Source organism: Paroedura picta, chromosome 6, assembly GCF_049243985.1.
Source record: "Paroedura picta isolate Pp20150507F chromosome 6, Ppicta_v3.0, whole genome shotgun sequence".
NCBI lineage: Eukaryota > Metazoa > Chordata > Lepidosauria > Squamata > Gekkonidae > Paroedura > Paroedura picta.
In genome coordinates, this window is record NC_135374.1 from 19,288,139 (window position 1) to 19,297,860 (window position 9,722).

General features: G+C 51.8%; 2 long non-coding RNA genes across 3 annotated transcripts; both read right to left on the minus strand.

The window, feature by feature from the left end:
- Positions 1–4,684: 4,684 nt before the first annotated feature.
- Positions 4,685–6,216, minus strand: LOC143840629 (uncharacterized). Of its 2 annotated transcripts, none has more exons than XR_013232264.1 (2): positions 6,108–6,216; positions 4,685–5,564 (listed from the first exon to the last, which is right to left on the minus strand). It is a non-coding gene; the product is annotated as an uncharacterized LOC143840629 (long non-coding RNA). The 2 variants fall into 2 exon arrangements; XR_013232263.1 differs by lacking the exon at positions 6,108–6,216 and adding an exon at positions 5,694–6,067.
- A 1,874-nt stretch (positions 6,217–8,090) lies between these two features.
- On the minus strand, positions 8,091–9,314 carry LOC143840630 (uncharacterized). Its single transcript, XR_013232265.1, has 2 exons — positions 9,108–9,314; positions 8,091–8,978 (listed from the first exon to the last, which is right to left on the minus strand). It is a non-coding gene; the product is annotated as an uncharacterized LOC143840630 (long non-coding RNA).
- Positions 9,315–9,722: the final 408 nt, after the last annotated feature.

Sequence of the window (9,722 nt, forward strand, 5' to 3'; positions counted from 1 at the left end):
AATTCCCATGAGCCCCCTGCCAGCGAACGCTGGCAGGGGGCTCATGGGAATTGTAGTCCATGGACATCTGGAGGGCTGCAGTTTGACTACCCCTGCCTTAGATGAAGGCAAAAACAGGGCTCACATGCATCTAAGAACCAAGCTATGCCACCAATGGGAAGATGTGATGTTGGACAGGACCGCTTCAGCCAGGAGGGAAAGCGATGATACATTTGTAAGCTCCCTCCTATAAATAACAAGCACATCGAGGGTAAGCATTGCAGAGAAGTTTTCTCCATTATATGTACACATTCGATGCAGGAGAAGATTTCTTTGTGTTTGTATGTGTGTGTGCGTGTGTATTCAGCCATGGGCCCAAAGTCCAGGCCCTGACTTGTAAGAATGAATGGGAAAGTCTAACTAGAAAAGGCTGCTTTAGTCCAATAAACAGGCTTGACTTATTTGTACCCCCCATACCTGAGGGACCGCCTGTCGCCCTATGCCCCCCATAGGGCTTTACGCTCTTTACACAGATTTGTTGGTGATTCCCGGCCCGAGAGAGGCATGCCTGGCTTCAACCAGGGCCAGGGCCTTTTCAGTCCTGGCCCAGACCTGGTGGAATGAGCTCCTAAGTGAGCTGCAGGCCCTGCAGGTGCTTTCTGCTTTCTGCAGGGCCTGCAAAACGGAGCCCTTCAGCCAGGTTGACGCCAAGGCAGTGAGGATCACTGGAAGATCATGCCCCCCCCCCACCCAGGGCTGATGTTAGCACCTGGGCGGTGCCAGCTAGGCTCTCTCTTGTCCCCAGTAGTGGGTATCAGTCTTGGACGCGGGGCTTGTTTTATTTATCGTCTGTTGCTGTGTATTTTATATTGTATCAGTATGTCCTTTTAATATATATTTGGTGTAGCCAGTTTGGTGTAGTGGTTAGGAGTGCGGACTTCTAATCTGGCATGCCAGGTTCGATTCTGCGCTCCCCCACATGCAGTCAGCTGGGTGACCTTGGGCTCGACACGGCACTGATAAAACTGTTCTGACCGGGCAGAGATATCAGGGCTCTCTCAGCCTCACCCACCCCACAGGGTGTCTGTTGTGGGGAGAGGAAAGGGAGGGGAACTGTAAGCCGCTTTGGGCCTCCTTCGGGTAGGGAAAAGCAGCATATAAGAACCAACTCTTCTTCTTCTTCTTAATGAGGACTTTGTGATCCGCCACGAGCCATTGTATGGGAGTGGTGGGATATAAATTAAACAAAGAATAATAAAATAATAATGGTTTGGATCCCTCACTGCATTAGTAACATCTGTAGGGAGAACCAAGTGGCTGAATTAGAACACACAACCCCCCCTCTCAGTGCTGCTGTTTTCTGGCAGGTCTCCAAAACACAAATTCTCTCCTTTGATTCTTTTGTGGATCTTGTGTCCTTTGTTCAGTAAGAACAATTTCTTAGTGCATCTGAGAACCAAATCCTCTTCCACAGAGAATCACAACAGGCAACATAATTATCTGTTCCCTGTGATGTAGTAAAGGGCACTATCAAAAGATGACTCTCTGGGTGCCATCTAGTGGCCAGAAGACACTACTATACACAATGTGCAGACCCTCTTAACACATACAATGCTTATTCCCTGCTGCCCAGTATAAAGTAACCACAGCCAGTTTTCACATTTTCAAACCACCAAGAGAAGGGTGTCCATGACCAAGATCACAGCACAGATTCATTTGTCTCAGGATCACCCCCCAGATCCTTCTCTAAGCTGCCAGAAGTACAGGAATTCATGATAACAGAGCATATGCCGTCTCAGAGCATATGCAGAGTGCTTTTATGTCCATTCACTTGCATCTAATTTGGGGGTTGGGGGGGGCTAAGCAGTGGTTTTGTATCCCTACGTTTTTACTACCAGGAGTATCAAAGTAGGCTTACTAACCCCACAACAGACACCCTGTGAGATGAGGCTGAGAGAGCTCTGAGAGAACTGAAGGACCCAGCTGGCAGCATATGGAAGAGTAGAGAATCAAACTCAGTTCTCCAGATTTCAGGATGCTCTCAACCATTACATCATGCCGGCAGGTACATGGTCTTTTGAAAACTGTGCTCTTGAATTGCAGGTGGATGGGAATCTGGGGCTGGATTGGGCAAGGCATTTAAGGTGGGAGGGGGGAAATGAACAGGCTAGACTCAGCTTGCCCAGCACACATCCCCTCCCCTTATAAGGTGCATAGAGGCACATCTATTTGGAGGGGGCCAAGATCCGAGTGCTTCCTGTTTTCTTCGCTTGACAGGCATTGAACCCTCCTCATACACATCCTCTCCGGGGATTAGAAGGGTTTATTGTGATGGGTTCCACGGCTGGTATTATAGACAGAGGAATTAGGCAGCTTGGTACCCACTGGTCCACTGGAGGAAAAAATATCTTCTTTCTCTGAGCAAATCCTTCCTGCCAAGAAAAGAGAAAAGTGGATTTGGGGAGGGGGGAGGCAACAATTGCTATTTGGGCATCCTGCCAGCTTTTCCGGGTTGCACAGAACAAGACTCGGTCAGAAAAAAAGGGGCTGATTGGATTGAAACCCCATGTGCGATTCCCACAGAATAAATCCCACAGAGTACAGGGGGACTCACTTCTGAGTTAAAGACGCACAAGAACACTCTCCACAATCTACGAATGTTTTGATTCACTCTCTCCGACATTTTTGATAGAGCAAGAATAGGCCTGACTAGCCCGGTCTTATTGGAGCTTGGAAGTTCAGCAAGGCTGGGCCTGTTTAGTATTCGGATGGGAGACCACCATGCAGAGACTGGCATTGGCAGGCCACCTCTGCTCATCTGTTGCCTTGAAAACCCCACAAGGGGCTGCTGTAAATTAGCTCCTACCTGGAGTACAAAAAGGCCAAAGGGAACCACCCACCCATTCACCCACTGCATGAAGTATGAAGAAAGGTTGGGAGAGCTTGGAGCAGAGTTGTTCTCTTGCTCCAGAGGGACGGACCAGAACCAATGGGATGAAATTAATGCAAAAGAAATTCCATCTCAACATCCAGAAGAAGTTCCTAACAGTTAGAGTGGTTCCTCAGTGGAACAGGCTTCCTCGGGAGATGGTGGGTTCTCCATCTTTGGAGGTCTTTACGCAGGCGCTAGACAGCCATCTGACGGAGAGGCTGATTCTGTGAAGGCTTAAGGGGGTGGCAGGTTAGAGTGGATGAGCGATAAGGTTGTCAGTGTCCTGCATAGTGCACGGGGTTACACTAGATCAGTGGTCCCCAACCTTTTCATCACCGGGGACCACTCAATGCCGGGGACCACTCACCGGCGACCACTCAACGCCTTTTACTGAGGCCCGGTAGGGGGGGTAGTTTACTCCTCTACTCTCCACCACTGTCCTAGCGCTCTCTGATCGCTATGGTAATGTTTAAACATCCCTTCAAAATAAGACACAGACACGGCACAACAATGAAGTGTGTTGTAAAGGGCTGGGGGGGATGAAGTAAAGGGCTGGGGGGGGAGAGAAGGCGTCCTTCGGGGCCCACCTCCAATTAGTCGAAGGACATGTGGTCCACAGCCCACAGGTTGGGGATCGCTACACTAGATGACTCATGATGTCCCTTCCAATTCTATGATTCTATGAATTGGTGGTTTGATGGCCCTCCTCAGCAGCCAAACTGTGCATTGGATTTATAGCATTTAATGGTAAAGGTAAAGGTATCCCCTGTGCAAGCACCGGATCATGTCTGACCCTTGGGTTGAGGCCCTCTAGCGTTTTCATGGCAGACTCAATACGGGGTGGTTTGGCAGTGCCTTCCCCAGTCATTACCATTTATCCCCCAGCAAGCTGGGTACTCATTTTACCGACCTTGGAAGGATGGAAGGCTGAGTCAACCTTGAGCTGGCTGCTGGGATTGAACTCCCAGCCTCATGGGCAAAGCTTCAGACTGCATCTCTGCTGACTTACCACTCTGCGCCACAAGAAGCTCATAACATGTAGAACAGGTCAAATGTCTACTAAATCCAGAAGCAAAAAAGTCAAACATTGAAATGCACCGAAACAGGGGTAGTCAACCTGTGGTCCTCCAGATGTTCATGGACTACAATTCCCATGAGCCCTTGCCAGGAAATGCTGGCAGGGGCTCATGGGAATTGTAGTCCGTTAATATTTGGAGGACCACAGGTAGACCACCCTTGCACTGAAACGCTCGTCCCCTGAAAATCTTATTGAACCCCTGGTAAGTCCTCCTGCAGGACTCGAACTGCTGTGATACGGGTGCCTTAAACCTAAACCTGCATACAAATGTTTAAACCCCAAGATAGGAAAAGTTCCAGATAGGAGCTGGACGCTGATGGGGAAATGGATTCTTGAAGGTCTTACCAGGTGCTCCATTTCCCTTGGGCCTTTAAAATAATGTTTGTTTATAAAATAATGTTGGTTTCTCCTATAGTTATTTTAATAGAATAAGCTTCCCTTGGGGAAGTCAACAGGGTGATAATTTCCATCATGAAAACCACACTCAAACACCCCATCAGCTCTGACGGAGTGACCTTTGACACTGAAAAGCTCGTCCCCTGATAATCTTGTTGATAAGTCCTCCTGCAGGACTTGAATTGAGTCACTTGCTGTGCTAGGGTGCCTTAAACCTAATACCTGCATGCAAAAGTTCAAACCCCAAGATAGGAAACGGTCCAGTAATCCAAAACAAATCAGGAGAGAAACTGCACGAGGAAGGGAAAAAAGTTTATTGCATATAGTGAGTGGCCTTTTAATAATAAATAAGGCTGCATTAGAATTAGAACGGCTTGTTTTAATGAAAAGCAGATACATTGAAGGCCATGGGTGACCTCTGCCAGGGTAAATCTGGCACAGGGACACAGGGAGATTTCCCGAGACGTCCTCTGGATCCTTTTCGTGTCCCCGCTTCTCCAAAAGACCAGCTGGACGCATTCCTGCAAGGCAAAAACATGGCGGTAAGCAGGGATCGTGGACTCCCCTCCGCCGGCATCCTCCAGGGACATCCACAGCCCTCAGTTGGCCAACATCCACCGGGGTCCGTCAGCCGGCCTCCACGGACTTCCACCTGCGAATGGCCACTGGCTCACATTCACACACACATTCACACCAGTGCGCCGCGCTGAGGGCGGGGAGCCACACAGCAACGGACACACCCCCATTCACTCACACATTCACACACACACATTCACACCAGTGCGCCGCGCCGAGGGCGGGGAGCCACACAGCAACGGACACACCCCCATTCACTCACACATTCACACCAGTGCCCCATGCTGACGGCGGAAAGCCCCTCAGTTATGGAACACCCCATTCACACACACATTCACACACACACCCTCCCCAGCTGCATTCGCCAATTTCCGCCCCCTTCCAACCAGCCGAGTTCTGCCAGCTTCCGTCAGCTAACGTCATCAGGCGCTTCCGACCGTGGCACTCCGCCAGCTTCGAGTTGCCAGTTACCACTGCTTACACTACAAGTTGCCCCACAGAGTGGGACAACTTGCCTTTGGGCGCCTCTCCCCTCCGCAGGATCAGCCTCCTCCTCTCCGCATCCCCTCTGCCGGCCGCCTGGATCCGGGGGCCTGTCTGTGTCTGGGGGGAAACAGAGAGAGACGCAGGGCTTGGAGGCCTGCCTGAGGACTGGGGGGCTGTTGGACTCTGGCCAGAGGGAGGGTCCTCCCAGGCTCCCTTCCCTGCTCCTTGGGAGGAAGAGCCCCGCACCAGCCATTGAGGGAGGGCAGCAAACGCTTCCTCCCGGATCCCTCGGTTTCTATGGGATCCCAGCCTTCCTCTGGGACGCTCTGGGTGTGTCGCTTGGGTCTCCCGTCCTCAACCTTCCCCTCACAGCCCCCCTCCTCCCCAGGCTGGCCTGCCTGCCCCTGAGCCTCTGAGCAGGCCATCCTCTGAAGCCGGTACTGTCCCCGTGGAAACGAGGCCTCCCTGGGGAGTGGCCCTGTGATGTCACACAAGGGCATGGTAATGAGCCCCGCCCCTCCTGCCTCATGAGGTCATGAGGTCAGGGAGGCCACGCGAGGTCAGACTTTGCGCCTCCTACCCAGCTCTTATGTCCCCTGGTGCCCAAACTGAGTTCTTCCCACCCAGACGGGGAGAAAGATAAATGCCCCCTCCTCTCACCTTCCCTTCAGACATTTCCCAGTCACCTCACAAGCGAGCCCTGCAGAAATCTCCAGGGCCCGCCTGGAGGCTGGGAAACCGATGACCACTCAGTGCTCGGAGGATCCAACCCCGACGCCAAACACTGAATTTAGGCTCCCAAAGGAGCCATGGTGACTATTCTTGCCCATTAAAAACAACAGCTGAAAACGACCCTGGCTTAATTGGTGTTTGGATGGCCCTCCTCAGCAGCCCATCACTGCACTGAATTTATAGCATGTAAAGGTAAAAGGTAAAGGTAAAGGTATCCCCTGTGCAAGCACCGAGTCATGTCTGACCCTTGGGGTGACGCCCTCCAGCGTTTTCATGGCAGACTCAATATGGGGTGGTTTGCCAGTGCCTTCCCCAGTCATTACCGTTTACTCCCCAGCAAGCTGGGTACTCATTTACCAACCTCGGAAGGATGGAAGGCTGAGTCAGCCTTGAGCCGGCTGCTGGGATTGAACTCCCAGCCTCATGGGCAGAGCTTTCAGACTGCATGTCTGTTGCCTTACCACTCTGCGCCACAAGAGGCTCTTTATAGCATGTAGAATATATCAAAGGCCTAAAAAATCCAGAAGCAAAAAAGTCAAACATTCTGATATTACATGTATATGTAGAGGTGGCATAAATAACCTTTTCAAAAGCTACAAAACAGAATTTCATTGAGAAAACATATCATGCACGATTTTTTCAGTCAAAAGGAAAATCACGTGAATTGTATAAAGAGAGGTTTACCCCCAAAATAGCAAAAATATAATCGTAGAGATGCAATTCTGAATTTCGTAATCTCTTCTGGGGAGACTGGTCTACTCCAAGAACATGGTCTGTGAAGTGACTTCCGGTCTCCCCAAATGGGCAGTAAGATTGCCGAGGGAATCCCCATAGAAAGTGCTTTTAATCCATATTTCCTTCTTCTGCTCAGTTTGACTTTCAGGGTTTTTGCCACCCATCTCAAAACAAGACAGGCAGCAAACACAGCGGACACTGCCTGGGAGTGCAAGAGAGAGAAAGCACAAGCGCCTGGCTGTTCTCTGTTGGCAGGAGGGTCTGGCTGCGAGGGGGTGGACAAAGGAAGTCCTCCAACCACATGCTGGAGAGCTATTGGACGGGAACCGCGATGTGCCTCCCAGTAGTTCAGACTGTTGTGAAGGAGGCTGAGGCAGGGGACTGGGAGGTGGTGAGGCCCAGCGGTGGGCATGCGTGATGACGGTTAAGTAGAGCTCCCTCGTTCAGAGGCAGTTTACCTCTGCATGGCAGTTTATCATTCCGTGTGTCCGGAGGTCTTCCTAGAAGCCTGAGGATGGCCACTTTGGAGAGCAGGACCTTGAATGAAAGACCTTAGGTTTGATGATACAGTGGGAATCTTCTTCTGAAAGCCACATAGGCAGGGAATTATTTTATGCAAACTTAAAAACAGAATTCAGGGATCTCCATCCCTCCCTACTCCCACCCCCCACTAATTTCATAAGTTTGGTACTGAGGGGTGAAGAGAGTATTCCTGGAAGCTTAGAAAAAAGGAAGGTTGAGGTAGGATCCTAATAGGAGCTGGACGCTGATGGGGAAATGGACTCTTGAAGGTCTTACCAGGTGCTCCATTTCCCTTGGGCCTTTAAATTATTAGTCAGGTTATAAAATCATGTTTGTTTCTCCTATTTTTTTAACAGAATAAGCTTCCCTTGGGGAATTCAACAGGGTGATGGGGGGCGATAAATTCCATCATGAAAACCACACTCAGACACCCCATCAGCTCTGACGGAGAAACGCTCGTCCCCTGATAATCTTGTTGAACCCCTGGTAAGTCCTCCTGCAGGACTCGAATTGAGCAGTAAAAGTACTTGCTGTGATACGGTGCCTTAAACCTAATACCTGCATAGGGTGCCTTAAACCTAATACCTGCATGCAAAAGTTTAAACCCCAAGATAGGAAAAGTTCCAGTAATCCAAAACAAATCAGGAGAGAAACTGCAGGAGGAAGGGAAAAAAGTTTATTGCATATAGTGAGTGGCCTTTTAATAATAAATAAGGCTGCATTAGAATTAGAACGGCTTGTTTTAATGAAAAGCAGATACATTGAAGGCCATGGGTGACCTCTGCCAGGGTAAATCTGGCACAGGGACACAGGGAGATTTCCTGAGTCGTCCTCTGGATCCTTTTCGTGTCCCCGCTTCTCCAAAAGACCAGCTGGACGCATTCCTGCAAGGCAAAAACATGGCGGTAAGCAGGGATCGTGGACTCCCCTCCGCCGGCATCCTCCAGGGACATCCACAGCCCTCAGTTGGCCAACATCCACCGGGGTCCGTCAGCCGGCCTCCACGGACTTCCACCTGCGAATGGCCACTGGCTCACATTCACACACACATTCACACCAGCGCGCCGCGCTGAGAGCGGGGAGCCACACAGCAACGGACACACCCCCATTCACTCACACATTCACACACACACATTCACGCCAGTGCGCCGCGCCGAGGGCGGGGAGCCACACAGCAACGGACACACCCCCATTCACTCACACATTCACACCAGTGCCCCATGCTGACGGCGGAAAGCCCCTCAGTTATGGAACACCCCATTCACACACACATTCACACACACACCCTCCCCAGCTGCATTCGCCAATTTCCGCCCCCTTCCAACCAGCCGAGTTCTGCCAGCTTCCGTCAGCTAACGTCATCAGGCGCTTCCGACCGTGGCACTCCGCCAGCTTCGAGTTGCCAGTTACCACTGCTTACACTACAAGTTGCCCCACAGAGTGGGACAACTTGCCTTTGGGCGCCTCTCCCCTCCGCAGGATCAGCCTCCTCCTCTCCGCATCCCCTCTGCCGGCCGCCTGGATCCGGGGGCCTGTCTGTGTCTGGGGGGAAACAGAGAGAGACGCAGGGCTTGGAGGCCTGCCTGAGGACTGGGGGGCTGTTGGACTCTGGCCAGAGGGAGGGTCCTCCCAGGCTCCCTTCCCTGCTCCTTGGGAGGAAGAGCCCCGCACCAGCCATTGAGGGAGGGCAGCAAACGCTTCCTCCCGGATCCCTCGGTTTCTATGGGATCCCAGCCTTCCTCTGGGACGCTCTGGGTGTGTCGCTTGGGTCTCCCGTCCTCAACCTTCCCCTCACAGCCCCCCTCCTCCCCAGGCTGTCCTGCCTGCCCCTGAGCCTCTGAGCAGGCCATCCTCTGAAGCCGGTACTGTCCCCGTGGAAACGAGGCCTCCCTGGGGGAGTGGCCCTGTGATGTCACACAAGGGCATGGTAATGAGCCCCTCCCCTCCTGCCTCATGAGGTCATGAGGTCAGGGAGGCCACGCGAGGTCAGACTTTGCGCCTCCTACCCAGCTCTTATGTCCCCTGGTGCCCAAACTGAGTTCTTCCCACCCAGACGGGGAGAAAGATACATGCCCCCTCCTCTCACCTTCTCTTCAGACATTTCCCAGTCACCTCACAAGCGAGCCCTGCAGAAATCTCCAGGGCCCGCCTGGAGGCTGGGAAACCGATGACCACTCAGTGCTCAGAGGATCCAACCCCAACGCCAAACACTGAATTTAGGCTCCTAAAGGAGCCATGGTGACTATTCTTCCCCATTAAAAACAACAGCTGAAAACGACCCTGGCT